This window comes from Martes martes (assembly GCF_963455335.1).
Source record: "Martes martes genome assembly, chromosome: 4".
Lineage (NCBI taxonomy): Eukaryota > Metazoa > Chordata > Mammalia > Carnivora > Mustelidae > Martes > Martes martes.
This window is the reverse complement of record NC_137891.1, coordinates 89,568,112-89,578,788: the sequence shown is the minus strand read 5'-3', so window position 1 is coordinate 89,578,788 and position 10,677 is coordinate 89,568,112.

Below are 10,677 nucleotides of genomic sequence, written 5' to 3'. Positions count from 1 at the left end.
GTAAAATTATATGTATATAATATATACATATAAATGTATATGTATATAATATGCATGATAGCTAAATACCATGGTTAACTTTACTGGGAGATAAAAAATGAGAATGCTCCTATATATAAAATACTTGTTGATCGACAGGCCACAGATTTGAAATTTCAGCTGTAAAATATTTTTCATTTGGGTTAAAATGCATTTTCCAAAACTTTTGCCAAAACCAATTTACTCTGTTACCAAGGCTCCCCCAACATAGTAGTATGTTAATAAACAATGAAAATTACCATGGAGTAATTTCTTTTAATCTAGTCTTATTTAGCAAGTACTTGATGGGTGAAACGTATACTGTGTAAGAAACAGTATCTGATATATGTGCCAAGGTCATAGTGACAGAACAAATGCTGCACTGGTAAGAAAAAAAGGATTGCAAAGAAGTGTCTATCAGGAGCTGAGACTTATACCCAAGATTTGTTTTGAGAAACAGGATGAACACAATAGGGTACACCTTCTGCCCATACAACACACACATGTGCATGCCTATGTTCACACATGCGCTTATGTGTGTGTACATATACTTTTGATATTTCTTAAAATCATCTAAAATTCTATACAAATGTATAAAACATAGGCCAGTTCAATTCAATAGGGGATATACTTTTGTATATATTTATCAATATATACATCTAGTCTATTAACATCTGAACTATAATAATTTTACAATCACTGAAAGTGAACATAAAAAATAGAACCATTTTCTGATGGAGGCATAATATTCCATTGTATATATGGACCATAGCTTCTTTACCCATTCATCTGTTGAAGGCATCTTGGCTCTTTCCACAGTTTTTCTGTTGTGGCCTTTGCTGCTATGAACATTGGGGTACAGATGGCCCTTCTTTTCACTACATCTGTACCTTTGGGGTAAATACCCTGCAGTTGCAGGGTCATAGGGTAGCTCTGTTTTTAATTTCTTAAGGAATCTCTGCATTGTTTTCCAAAGTGGCTGCACCAGCATGTAAGAGGGTTCCCCTTTCTCCACATCCTCCCCAACACTTGTTGTTTACTGTCTTGTTAATTTTGGCCATTCTAACTGGTATAAGGTGGTATCTCAATGTGGCTTTGATTTGAATCTCCCTGATGGCTAATGATGATGAATATTTTTCATGTGTCTGTTAGCTCTTGGTATGTCTTCATTGGAGAAGTGTCTGTTCATGTCTTCTGCCCATTTTTTGATGTGATTATCTGTTCTTTGAGTGTTGAGTTTGAGGACTTCTTCATAGATCTTGGATATCAGCCCTTTGTTTGTAGTGTCATTTGCAAATATCTTCTCCCATTCTGTGGGTTGCCACTTTGTTTTGTTGACTGTTTCCTTTGCTGAGCAGAAGCTTTTGATCTCGATGAAGGCCCAAACATTCATTTTCACATTTGTTTCCTTTGCCTTTGGAGATCTGTCTTGAAAGAAGTTGCTGTGGCCCCTGTTGAAGAGGTTACTGCCTGTGTTCTCCTCTAGGATTTTGATAGATTCCTGCCTCACACTGAGGTCTTTTATCCATTTCGAGTTTATCTTTGTGTATAGTGTAAGAGAATGGTCAAGTCTCCTTTTTCTGTCTCCTGTCACTAGGGGCAGCCTCAGGAGAATGTGTGTAGAAATCTCACTTGCAGTTCCCTGGTATGTGCAAAGGTAAAACCTTATTTTATATTTTTATTCCATATTGTCCATTATTGTGGGATCTTCTGGCAGAAAATGGTCTGACTCAGTTCACCATGCCATCAGAGCATTCTTAAGAATAGGTTACAAATTGAATTTTCTGTTTCCCCACACATAAAGATTTTTGTCCTAGGTTTGGCTAACTTTTTCTTTAAATGACTAGATTGCAAGTACTTAAGGCTTTGCAGATCATACAGTCCTATAACTACTCTGTAGTTATAGCATGAAAGCAGCCATAAATAATACGCAAGATAACTGTGTTAGGCTCTATTGCAATAAACCTTCATTTATAAAATCAGCCACTGGGCTGGATTTTTCCCGTAGGTCATATTTTGCTGACCTCTGGTTAAACGAAATTTTTATTCTGATTCTCTAAACAGAAATCAGAGATACATGGTTCTTTATAAGAACATAGCAACTTACAAGAGTTTTCTTAATGTGTACAAGTCCAAATATATGTAAATGTGTATAATAGTGTCTGTGCGTGAGTATATGGATATGGGTAAGAGTGTGTTGGATAGGATTCTGTGCATGCACCTGTGATTTTTTTCTCTGGGGAAAGTCTACATCTTTTTTCAAATGTTTGAAAATCCAAGGCTTAAAAGATATTAATGACATCATGCAAATATTTCTGAATTCTGAAACTCAGGAATTCCCTTAAGATAAGCTTTTATCTTAACACATTCCCTTTCCAGCATAAAGGTAAGTCATTGCATTTTAAATGATTTCAATACTCTGGTCCCCCTTTTCACCTGAATATGGGCAAGGAAGGGAGAGCAGGTGGGAGAGAAGTGAAAGGCATTTGGATAAGACAAGATGAGAACATCATTTTTGGTTAGTTTTAAAGCCATGCCATACCATGTAAAGAACTTAAGGTCAACTTATTGAACAAAATACTTGTCTTTCACTAATTTAAACTGCTAATTTTAACCTCCTATCAGCAAAACCACATACTTGATGTTCAACTGGTGAAGCAAGGTTCAAACCACCAATCTGGACTGACTATTATTTTCACCATTAATTGTTGGCTCCAGAAATAAAAAAAAAAAAAAGTGCAATCATAGCTTTATCTTTTGAATGCAATACACGCTTCTCCTTCTTTTTCCTTCCTTTTTTCCTTCCTTCCTCTCTTTCTTTCGTTCTCTCTTTCTTTCTTTCTCTTTCTTTTTCACTTGGGCTAAGGTAGATCTACTACTAAATACAGGTGTTTATTTCTGACTTTACTCCAAAGTTTCTGTGTAAGGTGGTGGAATTGGGTAGGTCATCACAGGCAGATATTTTTTGCTTAAGTCATTTCTTACAGAATAAAGTAAATGAAGAATGTTCTCATAAGTTCTTTCTGAGCCTCTGATGTGACTATCTACATATTAACTTAGAAATATTAAACTAGGGACACCTGGGTAGTTCAGTGGGTTAAGCCTCTGCCTTTGGCTCAGGTCATGATCTCAGGGTCCTGGGATCGAGGCCCCCCCCCCGGCCCCACCCCACATCAGGCTCTCTGCTCAGCAGGTAGCCTGCTTCCCCCTGCCCCTGCCTGCCTCTCTGTTATCTCTCTGTTAAATAAATAAGGAAAATCTTTTTAAAAAAAGAAATATTATACTAATATTTGAGTACAATATAACAATAAGTATGGGTAAGGTTTAAAATGGATGGAGAGAAAAAGAGCTTCCAAGACAGGCAAGGTTTAAAAGTGTATGTGACCACCAAGCCGGCACTACAAGAAATACTAAGGGGGGGGGTGTATAAAAGAAGGAAAAAACCCAAGAATATCATTGAGTGGAAATTTATGGAGACAATCTATAGAGACAAAGACTTCACAGGTAACATGATGTCAATAAAAACCTATCTCTCAATAATCAGTGTCAATGTGAATAGTCTAAATGTGCACATAAAATGACACAGGGTTGCCGATTGGATAAAACGACAGGACCCATCCATATGTTGTTTACAAAAGACCCATTTTGAACCTAAAGATACACCCAGATTGAAAGTGAAGGGATGGAGAAGCATCTTTCATGCCAATGGGCCTCAAAAAAAGGCTGTGGTGACGATTCTCATATCAGATAAATTAGATTTTAAACTAAAGACTGTAGTCAGAGATACAGAAGGACACTACATAATTCTTAAAGGGACTATCCACCAAGAAGATCTAACAATTGTAAATATTTATGCCCCCAATATGGGAGCAGCCAACTACATAGGAAAACTGTTAATCAAGATAAAGAGTCATATTGATATGAATACATTAATAGTAGGAGATCCCAACACACCACTCTCAGTAATAGAGATATCATCCAAGGAGAAAATTAATAAAGAAGCAAGAGCATTGAATGACACATTGGACCAGATGGACCTCTTAGATATATATAGAACATTCCACCCTAAAACAACAAAATACTCATTCTTCTCGAGTGCACATGGAACCTTCTCCAGAATAGACCACATCCTGGGTCACAAATCAGGGCTCAACTGATACCAAAAATTGAGATTATTCCCTGCATATTCTCAGATCACAATGCTTTTAAACTGGAGCTCAACCACAAGAAAAAGTTCAGAAGGAATTCAAACACCTGGAAGCTAAAGTCCACCTTGCTTAAGAATGCTTGGATCAACCAGGAAATCAAAGAAGAACTTAAACAATTCATGGAAACCAGTGAGAATGAAGAGACTTTGGTCCAAACCTATGTGATACAGCAAAGGCAGTCCTTAGGGGGAAATGCATAGCCATCCCAGCTTCCCTCAAAAAAAAAAAATGGAAAAAAACGTAAAACACCAGCAGTCTTTACACCTTAAAGAACAGGAGAATCAACACCAAATTAAGCCAACTCCAGAAACAAGAAGGGAAATCATCAGGATTAGAGCAGAGATCAATGAGACAGAAACTAGAGATATAGTAGAACACATCTATGAAACTAGAAGCTGGTTTTTTGAAAGAATCAATAAGATCAATAAACCATCGTCCAAACTATTCCAAAAGAAAAGAGAGAAGTCCCAAATTCATAAAATTATGAATGAAAAGGGAGAAATCACAACTAACACCAAGGAAATAGAAACAATCAGAAATTATTATCAACAGTTATATGCCAATATGTTCAGCAACCTAGATGAAATGGATGCATTCCTGGAAAACTATAAACTTCCAAAACAGAATCAGGAAGAAATTGACAACCTGAACGGACCAATATCTAGGAACAAGATTGAAGCAGTGATCAGAAACCTTCCAAAAAACAAAAGCCCAGGACCTGACGGATTCCCTGGGGAATTCTACCAAACTTTCAAAGAAGAAATAATACATATTCTCCTAAAGCTGTTTCAAAAAATTGAAGCAGAAGGAAAACTTCCAGACTCTTTATGAAGCCAGCATTAACCCTGATCCCCAAACCAGGCAAAGACCCTACCAAAAAGGAGAATTTCGGACCAATATCCCTGATGAATATGGATGCTAAGATTCTCAACAAAATCCTAGCAAATAGGATCCAACAGCACATTAAAAAGACATTCCACCATGACCAGGTGTGATTTATTCCTGGGTTACAAGGATGGTTCAACATTCGCAAATCAATCAATGTGATAGAACAAATCAATAAGAAAAGAGAAAAGAACCACATGGTCCTCTCAATTAATGCAGAAAATGGTTTAAAAATTGAACTTGAACAGTCTGACAGTCAAAATTAATTTGTATGTCACAATGTGAATATTAACTTTTTGGAAAAAAAGGAAACTTAGAACAGTGAATCTCAAGGACATATCTTAAAGTTCTATAACAACTAAAAGTGTAATATTTATACATAATAGGCCATGTTATATTTCTTCCTACACATTAAAAAAAAACTAATTCTAAAATTCTTGTTCCTCTAATTTCACACAGTGGTCCTTCTAGAGTAATTAAATCCAAGTTGTTTTTTTTATTCTTATCATCACTAAAAAAAAACAGTATACATATTTTAAAAATACATATTTATAGGGGCACTGTGTGGCACAGTTGGTTAAGTATCTGACTCTCGGTTTTGGCTCAGGTTGTGATCTCAGGGCCATGAGATTAAACTCAGCATTGGGCTCCTCGCTCAGCAAGGAGTCTGCTTCAAATTCTCTCTATCCCTTTCCCTTTGCCGCTCCCCCTTGAACTTCCTCTTCCTCTCCCTAAAACAAGTAAACCTTAAAAAAATACATATTTATACATGTGTATATATATGTTTATATGTCTATGTGTGTGTATATATGTGTATGTATATATATATATGTATACATATATATATACTTTATTTATTTATGAATTACTAAATGCAACTGGACCATGTGGACAAAAACTAAACAATCACCTGCTACTGATGATGTAGTTTTATTTTTGGGGGGAACACCACAATTTATTAATATTAATCCCTCATAAATTTCTTCCATTTCAGACAGCTGTGAAACACATTTTTTCTATTTTTTATTGTGTTATGTTATTCACCATAAAATACACAGTTAGTTTTTGATACAGTGTTCCAAGAATCATTGTTTATGTATAACACCCAGTGCTCCATGCAATCTATGCCCTCCTTAATACCCACCACCGGGCTTAGCCCCCACCCCTCTCCCCTCTAAAACCCCCAGTTTGTTTCTCTGAGTCCACGGTCTCTCATGGTTCGTCTCCCCCTCTGGTTTTCCCCAGACTTTTCCTTTCCTTCTCATAATTTCCTCCATGTTATTCCTTATGTTCCACAAGTAAGTGAAACCATATGATAATGGACCTTCTCTGCTTGACTTATTTCACTCAGCATAATCTCCTCCAGTCCCATCCATGTTGATGCAGAAGTTGGGTAATTCATCCTTTCTGATGGCCAAGTCATTTTTTTCTTTCTATGCACTGTCACCCAGCCAAGGTTGTCTGATCACCAGCTTCAAATTTATACAGCCCAAATAAGCATTCCATATTTATGTTTTCCTTTTAAAGCTGGATGTATTTTTCTCTTTAGATAAGTTGGAAAACCTGTCATATTAGGCATTTAAGATTAAAAGATTAAAAACATGTTTTAAGAAGCGGGTCTGGGAGGGAAGGCCCAAAGGAAATAAATCTTGAAAAAAAATGGAGATGTTTAACCAAAATCCCCCACTCTTGTTCCTTTGCTCGCCTACTAATTTATCCTGATAAATGTTTATTTATTACTTATGCAATGCTAGGCTCTATTCCAGAAATAAAGATTAATAAAGGGAACAGAACAGACAAAAGTCTCTACCATTTTGGAGCTTATATTCTAGTGGAAGAACTCAAACAAGGAAGTCCTACAGAACATGCACAATACAGTCCTATGGTCATGAATGCTGGGGAACAATACAAATCAGGAAGGAGGATAAGGACTTTGTGTGGGGAGGAACAGGGGAGACAGGAGAATTCTACAGGTATTAGAACAAAGGCAGTGAAGAATGTTGTGGGTTTGGGTTTCTTTGTGCTAACCTACAGAAACAGGACTAAGGAACACAACAGAGATAGGCCTGATGGTCTCAAGGCTAATAATCATGTCCAAGACACAAGGAACTTTCTGATGGAGGCACAATACTCCATAGTGTATATGGACCACATCTTTCTTATCCATTCATCCGTTGAAGGGCATCTTGGTTCTTTTTTATAATGACTAAGAAAATTCAGATAAAACTAAAATCAAAATATTAAAAAGCTACATTATTACCTATCACACATACCTGAAAAATGAGAAAATATTATAAGTTCCTGCCAATATTTAAAAAAATAGGCCATGTACCAACAACTTCTAGGAAAATAGAGCTTATCAAAACTACATGAAGAAAATTTGAAATCTAATATTCCTATAACTACAAAAGAAACATCCATAATTTCAAATTCTCCCTCAAAGGAAACTCTGGATTAAGGCAACTATTTTGAATAAATAAATGAGTATTTCATAGACTATTTCAGAGAATAAAACATTAACACAAACTTTTCAGGTCAACACAAACCTGACAACTAAATACAATTCAATACTAGAAAGATGTAAATATTCCCCCAAGTTACTCCATATATCCAATGCGACGACAGCATTCCAAACTGTATTACAGTTTTATGGTAGAACTTGACAAGTGATTTTAACTTTATGTGAAACTTTGAAGGCCAAGAATAGACATGGGGAAATAGAAGATGAGGAAGATATGCTTTTACTGTGTATCCAAAGTTTTGAGAAAGTAGGATTTGGGGTCCTAAAAAAGAGAAAGAAACTAGTGGAACTCAAAAGAGTTTAGATGAAGCCCAAGACATGGTTTAAAGGGAAAAAAATAAATGGTGTTACAAAACATTGGGAAAGAATTGTCCTTTTCAGTAAATGGTGCTAGATCAATTGCATAACCTTGGGGAAGAAAATAAAGCTTGGTGTTCACCTTACATCACACACAAAATTCAATCACAACAGAAATCAATAGGTAAAATGCAAAATAATTAAATTCCAGAAGTTAATATAGGCGAATATCCAATGGTCTTGCAATAGGCCAAGATTTAATCAACCTGACATTCAAAAATAAACACTAAACAGAAAGGTAAAAACTGATAAATGGATCTGTGTGTCAGATATATATGCCAAACCATTTAGAACTGCATTGTTTATTAATCAAAAAGTAGAAACCACCCAAATTCCCCTTAGCAGCAGGATGCATACATAAACTGTGTTTTATTAATAGAATGGAATACAATGCATCATTAAAAATCAACAAACCACAGCTCCTTACAACAGAAATGGATCTCAGAGATAAAAATTTGAATGCAAGAAGCCAGACACACGTGTATACATCTTGTATGGTTTCATTTACATAAAACAAAATGAAAAACTAAACATTAGTGTTTAGACAACTTAAAGCTCTAAATAAATGCAAAGGAATACATGTCAAAGTATAGGTAACATTACATGGGAGGTTGAGAGGGGCGATGGTACCCAGGCTACGTTCAGCCTCTTGACCTAAGTGTCTCTGTTAACCACACGTTTACTTTGATATATGTCATTGGGCTGTAGAATTCTGTGTTCTTCATACATTTTATTACATGCAACTCGTAATGAGCTTAAAAAAAAAAAAGAGAGAGAGAGCGAGAGCAGGAACAATGAGGAGAGAGAGGACAGAGAGGGAAGAGGGGAGAGTCTCTATGTTGTCCTCAGGGTATCAGATAATATTTCTGAAAAGCTTCTCTGAAATCCATATGGTGTATTAATTTTGGTGTATTTAAATGTGGGTTCCGAGGTCCTCGCTAAACCCTAGTTCATCTTTACCAGTATTCAGAAAACTCTAAAATCTGGATTACTAGTGTTATCTGTTAACAACTGAAGTCACAAAAAGGACACAGGTCATCAACATCAAACATGATATTTGCAGTTTTGTCTGGCTAGTAGCCTTTTCCACTTCAGAGAAGTCCACATTCCCTTGTTTGTTTCCCGTGGAACTCTTTTCAAAAGGGTCCTGGAGATATGAGTTAAAACGTTACCAAGAAGCACCCTATGTACAAGAAGCACACTGTGTCATCTTTGTTAAGTATAACAAAGGAAAATTCTGTCCAATCTGTCGCTGTCTCTGGACACAAATGAAATTAATTGATGAATACTTGATAGTATTTTAAGTGTTAATGTTTGACTTCATTATAATATTGCATTATAGAATCCACAACAATTACCTGGGATTTGATGCTTAATGACTTTTAATATCTTATTCTATTTATTTTAAAGCCCATTTTAGATGAAAATCCTTCCTCGAAGGAAGTAACGCTGAAATGGAAGTCTGTTATATAAATGGATAAATATTCTGCTATTCTGGGGTTCATGTTGGAGGGCATGGGGAATAGTCAGAATCTCGAGCTTGCCCTCCAGGATATGGAACACATTCTGACCATTCCATTCGTGTGTTCCATATGTTTGTAGAAATTCCAGTATTTAAATAAAAGTGTATATAATAGAGTCAGTATAGATAATAATTCCCTTGGAAATAAAAATTTACACATTTTTATGACCCAATCCGTTTTGGGATTGTGGTAAATGACTTACTCGGCTTCACATTTGTCAGGTGACCCTCATGGCTTTTCAAGTGGTTTTTGAGAAGGCCAAGTTAGCAGCTTCACTCAAGAAGAAAAAGTGACCTTTAAATTGGAAAACCTGAGCTTTCTGAAATCTAGTAACAAGAGAAAAGATCTTCCCTGGAAGGGAAACATAATAGTCAGTTATTTGATTAAGGTGCATCCCAAAGTAGCAAAACATACTCATTTGTATTCAGTTATCACATTACCACAGCAAAAGGAATGTGGCGGAGAGTTTCTAAGATCATAAAAATCTTGCATTGTGTTGAAAACTATTTTTTGTCTAGATTTTTAAAAGCTGTCTTTGCCCTTATTCTTTCTGTTTTATTTATGCACTTGAGTGGCACAAGGTGTTCTGTACTACACAAAGTTTGGTCAGCATTCTGGGCAGGCTACAGATGAAAATTTCCAGAACCTTTACTATGTTACTATTTCGCTCTCCCAATCCTGCTCTCCCACCTAAGTTAGAGCAATGCTTTCTGTAGCACCAGTGGAAAGGTGTTGAAAGGTCAAGGAGAGCATGTGAAACCTAACTGTAATTTCACAGTAGCATTTTGCAACATAGTTAGAGATGCTTAAAAATAGTTCACCTCTTCTTTCTATATGGTGATCACAGTCTTGTCTCTTCTGATGTCATGAAATTAATTTGGCAGAAACAAGGGAGCTGGTTGATACTTTCTGTGTTCATACTGATTGAAGAGTAAACGGAGGCTGCATTTCTCTCAGAATTTCTTCATTTTTCCAACTGTGGAGGCAGAAGAAGGGAAGACAATTGCTGTATTTCTGAATTTGTATTAATCTCTTTAATCCAAATACACAGATCAATGACGTGAATATGTTTGTCTTTGAGAGCAGGTGATCATTCTGCTCATTGGCTTGTCAACTTGTTCTACTAATTAATTCTACTTTTTCTAATTAATTTTACTAAGTAGCA